Source organism: Rhipicephalus microplus, unplaced genomic scaffold, assembly GCF_043290135.1.
Source record: "Rhipicephalus microplus isolate Deutch F79 unplaced genomic scaffold, USDA_Rmic scaffold_14, whole genome shotgun sequence".
NCBI classification, from domain to species: Eukaryota; Metazoa; Arthropoda; class Arachnida; order Ixodida; family Ixodidae; genus Rhipicephalus; species Rhipicephalus microplus.
This window is the reverse complement of record NW_027464587.1, coordinates 9,167,495-9,180,058: the sequence shown is the minus strand read 5'-3', so window position 1 is coordinate 9,180,058 and position 12,564 is coordinate 9,167,495.

Here is a 12,564-nt window from a genome sequence, read left to right as displayed (position 1 = left end):
AATCGGGGAAGCTGTTGCGGTCTGACAGATTCCTTTTTCTATCCCATTTATTTATTTATTTATTAGGATACCCTCAGGGCCCGTAGGGCATCCCATATTCAAACATCAGCGCTTCAAACGCTACCGCAACTTTTATTGCAGGTGTCTGAGTACTTTCATTGTGCTCCACGAGTCAGAACCCAGAGAAATAAAACACCAACAAGCATGTGTGCATTGTGTAAAAAAAAATAGACAGTGAAAGAAAGGATACAGTAAATTTTGCTGTACAGTTTCATTGTTGCGACATTGTTGTTAGTCGTTGTCAAGACAAGGTCGCATAAAATACGTAAGTACTCCTTTTTGCTGAAGAGTATATTTTAGACATGTACAAATGAGACGGGGATGCAAATCATTAGTAAATACAGCAGTCTAAGTCAAGGTAAACTAATCCAATCTTAAATGGCCTGCAGGCTATAGCCATTATAATAAACTAGAATGTGCTCTAGTAAGCCAACTGGCCGGGCTGTTGCATCCTTGTTTTATACGAATGTCGCGAGATAGCGCCACCTTTACGTTTCCTAGCAGCATTGGCTGCACTGTTGGACTATCGCAGGCTCCTTCGAACTTGCAGCTGCAGTTGATTTTATCTGTGTGGTTGTGTTCTGGTTGTTCCGAAAACCAAACAGCCAACTTCCTCTGTGCCTGGGTCACAAGTTTTTGTTTTGACCAGATACACACATTTTTTCATATTTACCACATACACTCACAACATTATGAGTGTGTGTAAAATGTGTTCATTTGTTTTATATGAGTGCCTCTTATTTAATTTTTTTACTGCTAAAGTGTTCTTTCCACTGCACATTTTTCCAAGCAGACATTATGGTCATGGAGTTTGCTTTTAATCTATGTGAAAAACCTGGAAAAATCACTAAATTTGAAAAAAGTTAAATTGATAAACACCCTGTTGTGGCTTTGCTAGCAAGTATGTTAGGAAATAGACACATGTGCAGTATGGAAGCGTGCAATGTCACAGTCATGTATTGTCAAGAAACGTCATATACCTACGCTTGCAATACTTTTCTGACCTTCCAAGTTTCAACAGATGTGTCGATGACACATCACTTCTTTCCTAGGATGAAATGCTTTCAAGAGTCCTATTAGGACCCCTGCCCATGATCTTTTTCAGGTATTTAATCTGAACTGACATGCCCTAATGCTTGCATACTTACACAACAATCTGTAAAATTTTCCATAGACTCTTAACAGCCTGTAAATTCACTCCTAACAGCACCCCCTCCACTCTTCCAGTATAGGCCAAAAGGGTGATTACTTACAATACCATGCTTGTGGAACATTACTATCTATGAATCTTACAATTGTTGGGTGAAAAAAATTAGGGGACCCTCAAGGTTTGAGTAGAACACAACAATGATATCCTATCCCTAGTGCATACATTACTTGAAAAGTTTATACTGCAGATTATTACTACGTAATCAATGTTTAAAGTCGCTTGTGCTAGTAAGGGTTTCATATATATTGCAGTCTGCGTAATGGATTTCTAAATGGTGGCTAAGCGAGCTTGTTGATACGTACACATAGTTACTTCAAAGAGCGCAGAGATGGGACACAGAATAGACCACGCAATACAGGTACTGGGTAGTATGCTTTAAACCACGAGCAACTATGTGCATGAAATGTTTTTAAACTTTATATGCACCCAGTACATGGTCCTAAGAGAATACTCCAGTAGCATTTGTGCCTTTTGTTTTTCGTGGCTGCTTTAAACAATGAAGTCATTATGATAATCACACGTTCTGATGGCCAGTGGCAATGCACATTTGTACCATGAAATACTGCGATAATACATGTTGTATTGTAAAGCGTGTATACTAGACGCGTGTATTTGTAAAGCATGAAAATTATTTTTGAGCAGGCACGTGGCTTGCTTGCCACACCTGCTTGCCACACAAGCAGCTTGGCTTCTATTCTCACTGAGACCTAGAAGGTGTTATTTGTTATTCTTTTTATTTCCATGTTTTTATATCATGGACGAGATGTAAAGTGAACATGGAGAATTTCATGCACCGAAAAAATGCCAACACTGCAGCTGTACAGGTGGAATCACACTTGTCCAGAGCAGCGGAGCGCATGGCTCTTGTTAGTGACGGCTTCTACGTCACCTTAGCTACATGCTTCTGTTCACGCTTAAGTTATTGCACAAAGGCCTAGCACGCCGTATGCCATGTTAGATATTCATACGGCGTCGGCATGAACATATTTCTGCAGAAAACGGCAAATGGAGCGGTCGGCTGGGTGTTTTAGACAAGTGTGATTCGATCTGTAGAAATATTAAGTGATTTAACATTCCAAATTTAATTTTGTTGTGTTCGATTCAACAGTCATGATTTGCAAAACTGTATATGTTTTAAAAGTTTACTAATGTTTCAAAATGTTAAGTACACCAAAATAAAAGAAAACTTGTGCAACAGTATGATACACAGCATCCGCCCTGGCACAATAAAAGAAAAGACTTGAGAAGTTGTGTAGCGCAGCTGGCTACTCGGCTCCAGGAATGTGCTTGTACCAATGAATACTTACCCTTTCTTAACGGTTCTGTGGATTTCGAGGGCCTGAGTATTTCCTACGACCAATCAATTTTTTTAATGTACATTTCTTTTATGTCACTGGAAAGCTCGTAATTCCGAATGTCTAATCACGCATTGGCAACACAAAAAAGGCAATGAAACAGTTTTCACCAAACGTTGTTGCTGATGGAGTCTTATATGCAACACATGTTTAAAACAGTGGCCTACAGCTGTTCACTGCATTGGTACCAAATTCTGCCATGACAGAGTGCATGAGCGAAGTGCTGGAGAGATGGTGTGTGCATGCACTGTGGTTCAATGCAGGTTTTTTGTTGCTGTGGAGGAAGCTCCACTGCTGAGCATCAATTTCTTAACCTTTTGATGGTTAATAGGATGAATGCATCCCACTTTTTCCTCAGTAAAACTTTCTCTGCCACTTTACGTTGCCATCAGCACAATGCCTTCCAGTTGTGGTGTACCAGAAACATTAAGGAAACTGAGAAACTATAGATTGCACATTTACAATGCATGGTATCAGTGATACGTTGAGCTTAAAATCTTTTATTCTGTTAACATATTTTTTCAGCCGGTGTCATATTGCGTACCAGGTAGCTAAAGTTCCAAAACCAGGTAGCTAAAAATTCAAATTTATGGTATTCTTCTGTTCAGATTTTTTAAAGAATTTTAGCATGCAACTATAGAGTTTCTTTCTAAATTGCAAAAATTATATCTGCCTAAAATCATTGTGGAAGTGCACTCGAATGAAAAATGAAGCAGTTCCTTGCATAGCCTAACAACATAGCATACATGCAGAACTGTTTTTTCATGTTTGGTGGATGCCACAAAACAGCACATTCTTTGATATTTTTTATCATTATGAGGAGAGGCAATGAGACCAAAAGCTGTGGCTAAGACACTGTTGCTAAAATTTCGGGCCAAAGGAAAAATATGGCAAAATTGCTGCTTCATACAGCCAGGAAGCCAAAGAGAACACGAATTTTCAAGATAATCAAATCATGCAAGATATATGAGAAAAGCAAATATGTCACACCTGAATAGAGTTCACGAATATGATGCAGCATTTGTTAACACACTTACAGCATTCAGTGCATTGACACCACGTCAAAGTGGCTTGCCATGATTCATTACCACAATTTTAATTATTTGCGAAAATGCAGGCTTAACTGAGATGTTCGCCCTTATCCATTGCAGATACAAGACAAGACATGCATAGACACAGCTTCGTTGAATGTGAATGAAAAGCAATATTCTCCTTTTTCTTTATTTTCATATGAATGCGTGCACTCATCTATGCCTGCTGTTTTCTCCTTTTTTTGGACGAGTTTCAATATTATCGACACCTACCGACAAGACAGACACAAGCTGAAAGGGTACGTGTATGTGAAGACCTTGGGACAGAGCCGCTAGACTCAATGCCACAGGCAGAGGTGCAGAATTGCGTAGAAAATCTGAAATTAAGGTTCACTGCAATTTTTGTCCCACAGTTTTTGAAGTTTTCCTCTGTACTGCTTTCATTGGGCCTTTTTGGGCAAGAAATTTTTCACCAGAATTACAGCTTAGTGCCCTTATAAGACAACGTGACATGTGTTGCCCCACTTATTCAAAGATGCTTCATGGGTCGATGAGCCACATGCGGCCCACTTTTTTCTCATAAATTGATTGCCATATTTTAGTGAAGATTGTGTCACACTATGTTTAGGCATGAAGTTCTGCAAATTTCTGTTATTATGTGAAAAATATTGATGTATTCACAAAGGATAAGTTAAATTGCATAATAAGCAAAATTGAAAGTGAGAATGCAATATATATACTATATAATTTTAAGCCAGATTAACGATTGTCTGAGCTGCAGCAGGCAACGTGCAGAAATTCTCCAGAACTGGATACTAAGCTTTTGCCACGAAGCGGTGTAATGGCACAGCTGCTGTGATTTTCAAACACCATTTCAAAATACATATACAATCCAAATTACTCAAGGGAAAGGGAGCTTGACTGTATCATACTCCTGCATGTTTCCAAATAAAGAAAGATCCATTTACACTTCCTGGCCAGTTAGTTGCTGTACCCCTAAACTGACATAAAAGTGAAAACCATGACATTTGGAATTGAACACATTATCGTGTTCAATTCTTGAAAGCGAACCTTAAGGGTCGCCCAATTTTTCTTTTTTAAGTGATGGAAATGAAGCATTATTCTTAGCATGGATACTTTTATGCCAGCATTTAGACTAGTAGGTTAGCTCAGTGAGCCATTTTTGCGTTTATATCAGGTTTATTTGACTCAAGGAAAGCAATATTATTTTCAAATGGCACTGTATGCCAAAGACCTGACATGGTGTCTATTGTTGGACATTAATCTCCAGGTATCCTCGGCCCTCCCTCTTTCCCTCATTGAAGGGCCTGTTTTTTGTTTAAGAAAAGGTGGCAACCCTGGTGGCCGCAAAGTGTGAAAACAGTATAAAATGATGGAAGCAGGTTGTGTAGACAACAATCTACAGACAGTGAGTGGCATACAGATTTGACTCGGCTGTCTTTAATGTGTGTGTGTGTGGGGGGGGGGGGCATAAAAAAAGCTGCTACAGGGCCGAAACAGATGCCTTAATTGCAGTGGCAACTATGCAAAGGGGCAGCTGGAAAGTCTACTTAAATCTTCCAAACATGAGCGTCTTGAATTCGCTGTAGTTTTATCTCGAACAAATTAGGACTTGAAAAAAAAAAGAAAACCTAGTCCTCATATATTTGAAACAGGCACATATTGCAAGAAGGCTGTTGATAAACCAAGAACAAGTTTAGCCATGCCTTCATTGTTGTCAATTGTGAGCACACAATACATACCACAGCGATACTTTTGGGAAGCACACCTTGATGTGACCGAGGTTAGGGGCACAGGCTTTCACCCAGGTGCCGGGGAAGGAGACACCTTTGAGAGGCTTCTTGACGACAGAAACACACGATTTACTTACATATTTACAGGTGTAAAAAACACAAGGCGTCGAGATGCGCTTTTACAGGAGACAGGACCGGCCGTAACGAAGGCCACAGAGAGAGCCCTGAGTGCACACGCGACGCGCTTTTCATATCCTCGGTCCGTGCGTGCGCCTCTCCTCAAACACGAACTGTCTGTCCCAGCAACGCTGATGCGTGTTCCCTGCAGCACACCCAGACACCTCTTGTGTTTCTGCTGGACGCGTACCACATTTGGCTGGTACCCCAATGAGCGTCTATTGCAGACTTGGTCCTTGCACTGCCAGTCATAACATCTGAATGGACACTGGCAAGCTAACTGGCACCTCCGAACCTGTGCCGCTTTAGAAGACGGGTCCCATCTGCAATGAACCACTTCTGAGCAGCACAAGAAAAGAAAACAAGAATACTTCTTGGTTTTTTTTTTTCTTTGCTTAGCCGAGGCAATATTCGAACCAGCGAATTGAAAGCTGAGCATAATAATTCTTCAGCTATTTATGCATGGTGACAGAAGAAATCACAGCCTTAAATAGTAAATAGTATAGGGGGTGGGAAAGGCAAGGGAGGATGCAAAGAAGAGAGTGAAAAAGAAGATGGGAGAACCATTAGAAAGAAGAGAAAGAGAAAAAAACAAGGGGAGAAACCAATTGCGTAGAGAGAGTAAAAAATACAAATATATTAAGTAAAAAAAGCAGGGTTGTGCAAATATTCAAATGCTTCGAATATTTCAAGGAACAGTACTGTATTCAAACTCGCTTCGACTCTATTTTAAATTATTAAAAATTTTGAAGTATTTGCAATGAACAAATAGTTAACATTGATCTGCATATAACCTCCTGTGAAGGTGAAGCTACGTGGAATATACTGAATTTTTCAGAAATATCCTTGGGCAAGACGTACTTCCGGCACGAATCTTGACATAAGTATGTGTCAGTTTTTTACAAGAAAATGTAACTCTTAGAAATGCCGATAACCATATTTTTAATTGTATAGTCAGTGTACTTAACATTTTAAGCAGTACTCTCTTTTATATTCATACAAAACACAGCTGTAGTGTATGGCTCATAGTTGAGGAAAATGCTGGCAAAGCACAACTTGCACTTTTGCAGTTAAGACGACATAACTTAAGGGCCCACTGAACGTTTGTGTTATGCATGGTGTACTACTAAGTTATTACCGTTACTTCGTGCGATCAGGCTGACATTATGATCTGTGCATGATACAGCTCCTCAGCTGCACGATAGTGATTTGCATTGCAAAGCTGTTTTGTGGCACGACAGGCATGACAATTTTGGACAGGATGTGACAACGAGCATGTACGCTAAATCTGAATGCGCCGTCAATTCAGTCGATCTGTGTATAGGAGCGAAAATTTAGCCAGGTAATGGTAAAAAAGTGATGCATAGGGAAAAAACGAGGAGCCCTAAAAATGAGGGCGAGAGAAGTTCAGTGTGCGTGTGCCTCCTTCTTTCTCTCTTTTCTTCTCTCTTTCTCTTTCAGAGCTCGCCTTCTTTTTCTTGCTCTGTTCCCTGTTTTATCTTTCCCCTTTGTTTTCTTTTCTGCCTTTGGATGCATCACTTTCTACATTCTTTCCTTTCCAGGTGAAAATACTCCACGGTTTCAGTTCACTTTAACTGAAACCATGGCTGTATACAGCTGGGACTAAGTACAAGCCAACACATTAGCAACATGTTCCAGTTGGTCCCAGCATGAACCACTCGAGACTGAAAATGAAACCAGCTGGCCTGGAAATGGAATCAGCTGGAATCATTTGTTATAATGAAACCAGTTGGTGTGAATTATTATTATTCTTATTATTATTATTATTATTATTATTATTATTATTATTATTATTATTATTATTATTATTATTATTATTATTATTATTATTATTAATATTATTATTATTAATATTATTATTATTATTATTATTATTATTATTATTATTATTATTATTATTATTATTATTATTATTATTATTATTATTATTATTATTATTATTATTATTATTATTATTATTTTCCTTATGGCCATTCTCTTCATCCCAGAATAGCTGTAGTGCAAGGCAAATAAGTGATAAGGGCTCATTACCTTCATGATGGTTTTTTTTTTGTACATCTAATGCTGACAACATTTACAGTTCATTGTATGCCAGTACAAGTTTCATTTCAAAAAGGCACAGGGTATTTCAAGCAGTGCAAACAACTCAAAAACAGTTTGTGTAAAGCACAGGACATATGCACAACCAAACATTGCTGTGTGCTGCATCGAAGTTTAAACGGGCTGGCACTCCCTTACCTCCTATTGCCTAGCACCTCTCTGCCACAGGAGGACATGGCACTGCAATTTATAGAAAGGCATAAAGCTACCCTGAAAAGGTCTAACTGCTTTGCCTCATACTGCCATCACCTGATCTTTTGGAGATAAGGTAAGGTTGCATGACAAACAGGTAGCCGTGCATCAGTCATTCCCTAATACGTACCTCCTTCAAAAATCCAAAACATCCCCGGGATGTCCTGAAATGACGAAAATACTCTTGTCCTGTAGGGTGTACCACAAGACTGGCTGATATATCTGAGTCCATTAAATGCAGTTAAAATATGTAGGTCTTTGTAAGGACATTATAAATACTGCCTTGAACAGTGTAACAGTGAAACACAGATTTAATGAGTAAACTGCAAATCAAGTGCAATGTTATCAATGCAATAATAATAATAATAATAATAATGAATATATTACTAACATGATTATAATAGTATTGTGGGGTTTCCACATACAAAGTAACTAATTGCAAGGATTAAAAGGGGGTGCACAGGAAAGCAATGAGGTATACTTATAACAAATTCAATCTAACGAATTCTCCTACTGAGTTGCAAACGAAAGCTGGTCTATTAACACTACAAGGTAGGGCAAAAATAGCAAAACTAAAGATTTTGTTTCAATTAATTCATAGTGACATAAACATCGACCCGTCAGAAGTAATTTTTTTCTGTCGTTTTAAGTTAACACCTTACAGGCACTCACAAACACATAATAAGTACACTTTTAAATCAAGTTGCTATAAATATTCATACTACCCCCAAACCATAAAAGAATGCAAACCAAATAAGTCCTTTTTGTACTGATGCGTCATCTTTCACTGTGTCCTTAGATATGGTACAAGCATCACGCATAACCGAGAGGAGAGAAAACAAAGAAAGAAAGGCAGTATTCGCCGAACAGTATAATAGACAGCGCTTTCTTAAGAATTACATAGAAACTGCAGTTGGGTAAAGATAACTAGATGGCGCTGTACCCCTACTCTCAGATTGGCTGCATGGGGGGCTGTGTCTGGATATGCATAGAACGAGCGGATCTCTCAATCTCTTTTATAGTCACCATACGTAGTGGATCGTTGGTGGGGCATGAACGAAGCAGAGTGGCGGGCACGTTAAAGACGCTTGCGCTCGGCTCCTTTGGCACGCGTCTCATCGGTGTTACCCATGCGTCATCTGCATTCTCGAACGCGATCGAACGCATAGACGCATGCATGGACGGACGCTTCACCCCAATTATCGTCAATCACTCCGTGAATATGCTGTAATTTTTTTAATTTTCCTTTTTCTTCTGGAATTTAAAAATTTATTATTATTTTTCCTCATTTTAACTTGCACATATGTTGTAATACGACTACTATTATTATATTCTAACAAAGCTTATTCAGCAGCTAAGTACCTCTATATCACCCTACATTTCATACAACACTACGCAGTATAGATTTAAAACTACGCTTCAAAGTTAGACTCCACTTATTTACCCATAAATTGTGCCATTCTCTTGATTGAGTGATTCATAGACTGAATTATTTTAGAATTTTCTAACACAGTCGACAAGGTCAGTCATAAACATTTACTTTAAAATTAAGTCATCTGGACCTTGGCACTACCGAACAAAGTTTAGTACTTTGAATGCTTCGCATGAAATTGAACTCACTTTGTGCTCAGCTAAGCCCAGCTTATTTCTCATTTTAACTGCCACTGCCCCTTCCTTGCTATCATGTAAATTTCGTCATGATTTGCTGATAATAGTGTTGTCATTTGTGAAATTACTAACAGAAACTATTTGTACCACATGTTATAGATATATTGCTAAAAAAATAGGCTGGAATTAATCTGAAACTCCCGCACTAACTATAAAGTTAGTGCGGGATAAATACCATATTCTTTCGTCACGATCGTAAAAATTCACGTGGCGGAGGCATACTCATCGCCACTAAAAAAGAACTATCATGCTCTCTAATCAACACATCTTCACAACTAGAATCATTATGGGTAATATGCCGTGCCCCTCCCGAAGCAATAATACTTGGTGCATGCTATAGGCCCCCTCGAACTGACCCAGACTTCCCCCGCAAACTAGACGAAATCTTATCCCAGCTAACTAATAAACACCCTAACGCACGTGTTCTGCGTTATAGGAATTTTAACTTTCCCTCCATTAATCGGCTCAATCAGGTTTCACCAACCTGGGGAAATACTGAAGGAAGAGAATTCGTCGATGTTTGCCTCAACTTTAACCTCATCCAACAGGTAACCGAACTAACGCACGTCACTAGTGAATCCTCAAATATTTTAGACCTGGTATTAACAAATAGCCCCGAAAGCTTAAAATCTATTGCATACTTACGTGAAATCAGCAATCACAAAGTCATCCATACCATATTTAACTTCACCCCAAAAATACGCTTCATTTTCCGCAAAACGATTCAGTTGTATAAGGGTAATTATGAATTAATTATTCGTGAATTACGAGATTTCCTACCATACTTCGAACTCAATCTCGGTTCCTGTTCTCTCAGTGACAGCTGGCTAATGCTTAATGACAAGATAACTGACTTTACTAATAAATTCATCCCCACAGTGAGCTTTACTGCCAATAAAGATAAACCATGGTTTTCCAAACACTTCGGATTCGGTTCCCCCGGTGGCACGAACCATTTCGAGGTTCGGTTCACCCAATAACCGCTTAAAACCGGCTTGACTTGGTTTAAAGTGTATGAATAGTTGGCGATAGAATCGGTGTGTTGGAAAACATTTTTCAGGTGATTTGGGCATTCTTTATTCTGTGGTTCAGGTAGAGTTCCTCACTAGCTTGTGACACACAGTCTGTGGCGGGTTCATCGTATTCTAGTCGTGATGTTTTTTTCTCCGATGTTGGTGTTGGATTGGACTGTAATCTGTTTGAAATGGCGAGAAGCGCCTATTCCCGTGGGGTCGTGGTCGCTTTCTGTTGTTAGAAAGTGATTCATACGCAAGTGGCTGCCGCTTTTTTTAATTCCTGTGATGTCGCCGTGTTCAGGAGCTTCTTATCCGTGCTTATCGAGTAGTTAACGTCATTCGCCCGAAGCACAGAATTAACACCTACCAGCCCGAAGTGTTTGCCACCAAATCTACAAGCAATGACAACGAGCATAAAATAAAGCCCTTCGGAACGCGATTTGTGAATGTTGGTCTGATGCATGTACTACGCGGATGTATGGTAGGTGCATGCGTGTTGCTTGAGGACCGATCAAACAGCTTGTGTCACTTGGGAGGAAGTATATACTGTGCCAACGCTTTCATTGAAGCTTGTTCTTGCGTAAGTGCGCGAGATAGATACGAAATGCACAAGTTAGAATTAGAGAACGTTCTTGTCCGAGTGGCTTTATTAAGCAGTCGCAGATGATGGCAATTTGTTTGCTTAGCAGTGTGTGTTTAGATTGGGGTAACCGACAGTGAAGGTAGTTGTGTGTGGGTGAGGAAATTAGTTTTCTTTGTTGCGGTGCCTTCCAAACAAATCCGTTATTTCTTCTCTTCGTTGCGTCGGTCTCTTGATGTGGCACTAAATTTTGCTATGTGCTCTTCGTGACACTTCCTCTCGCTCTAGAATGCTCTAGTAAAAGTTGACGCTAAAGTTCAGCTGAAGTGTTTAAAGTTCCTTGCAGCTAACCAAAGCAACATTTCTTTGTCTATGTGATCAGATGGATGCTCGTTATTTGGCATGCCTTTTATAACGCAAAAAGTTTTTTTTGTTTACTGAACAGTCCGGTAAAAATCGGGGACATTTGTCCCGACTGGGACAGCGCGGGCAAAGTCTTAGACAGTCCAGCGAAATTCGGGACGGCTGGTAACACTAGTTTAGGCAAGTGTATAAAAATGAAAAAAAAATGTAATAAAATAGAAATTTCATTGCTGGGAGCATTGTCGAGCTTCAATTGCTAACCCGTAAAGGTCTTTTTAAAAGTTAACATTGCCGCAATACAGCAGTGTCATGGGGTGAAGTGCTTGCAGTGTATTGCAGTAAAGCATACATTATGCGCGCGTGTGTGTGTGTGAAATGGAAGCGTAGCACTGCTATTAGCCCTAATGCGATGCGCCGTGCTTTGTCTCATTACTGGTCATGCGACAGACGGCATCAGCACCAACTTCAACCTTTGTAAAGAGTCCGTATGTTCCCCCCATAATTATTTTTTTTAATTGTGGCAAGAGATTCACACTGCAGTAAACTTCTAGTATATTGCATGAATAATTAAAAATTGTTGCATGGCCCCCAATAAAGAAGTGAAAAATACCTGTGACAGACTCTTTGGCACTCCAGATTTTATGCCATCAGATATGTACTCTAGAATGAAAATGATCATTATTATTTAAATATATACTCAGGCTAGGTATTGGAGATGATTGTGCATGTTTTGCAAATTTCCTTTTAAAAGCTCACGCTTCACTTTATCGGGTTTTCTTTAGTTATTAAGAAAAATAGCTCCCCAGGAATGGTCTAAAATTAAACACACAGTTTGTCATGGGGCAAGTTGAGCTTAGCAAGAAAATGATCTATGAAAACCATTCTGTCGCATAACTAAGAGCAAGGTGGTTTCAGGAAACATGTTGACCTGAGATGATGGCACGTGTTCAAGAATCTTCCAAATGCTGCTTATTGTTATAATGTGGCTGTGATTGGACAAACGTCTGTCATCAGGTGTGGAGATACATCGCATCTCT